Source organism: Sinocyclocheilus rhinocerous, unplaced genomic scaffold, assembly GCF_001515625.1.
Source record: "Sinocyclocheilus rhinocerous isolate Xijiao unplaced genomic scaffold, SAMN03320098_v1.1 scaffold359, whole genome shotgun sequence".
Lineage (NCBI taxonomy): Eukaryota > Metazoa > Chordata > Actinopteri > Cypriniformes > Cyprinidae > Sinocyclocheilus > Sinocyclocheilus rhinocerous.
In genome coordinates, this window is record NW_015652307.1 from 281,260 (window position 1) to 282,098 (window position 839).

An 839-nucleotide genomic window follows, 5' to 3' on the forward strand; every position below is an offset into this window, starting at 1 on the left:
CACACACACACTCACACTCACACAGACACACACACACACACTCACACACAGACACAGACACAGACACACTCACACACACTCACACACTCACACTCACACAGTTACTGGACACTGTTTTAATTTACGTCTAATCCAAAACACTTTTGTATGGTTGTATTCCATGCTTTTTCGGCGCCAAAGTCTCTTTCAAGAGAAGAGAGAGAAGCATGGCTTCGAAGTCAGGTAATGATGTCTGGGTTAGCTACATACATATCTGATTAATCTAATATAGGATGCATTGGGATGTTAACATTTAACTATTAACATGCTTAATGCGCTGCATATTACCAGTGTTTCATGCTCAAATGCAATGCCTGATATTGACTATTAAATATTGAGTTATTTGAGAAGATCACATTGCTTTTAGATAGGGATATGCACGATATTGGATTTTTGCCGATATCCGATATTTTCAACTCTTTTTGGCCGATACTGGTATATTTCCTTTCGTTTGGAAAAAACACCAAGTCTCTCCTGTGCAGAAATTATAAGCTAATTATTTTTAATTTGGGTTAGTTTTTAACAAGCACTTATTTGTTAGAGTTAAACAGTGCTGGGGAGTAACTAGTTACATGTAACGGCGTTACGTAATTTAATTACAAAATAAATGTAACCGTAATCAGTTACAGTTACTAAGAAAAACTGTGTAATTAAATTAGTTACTTATGAAAGAAATAACGATTACAAAGGGGATTACACATTTGAATATTTACACGCATCCACTTACAGATTTAATTGATTTCTTTCCCAAATTGCACCGACTACTCTGAGACATACGGCCCTATAATTTCCGCGATGCG

General features: G+C 36.1%; 1 protein-coding gene across 1 annotated transcript in view; it reads right to left on the reverse strand.

The window, feature by feature from the left end:
- LOC107714754 (A-kinase anchor protein 9-like) overlaps positions 1-839 on the reverse strand; it is a 138,161-nt gene that overhangs the window by 30,607 nt on the left and 106,715 nt on the right.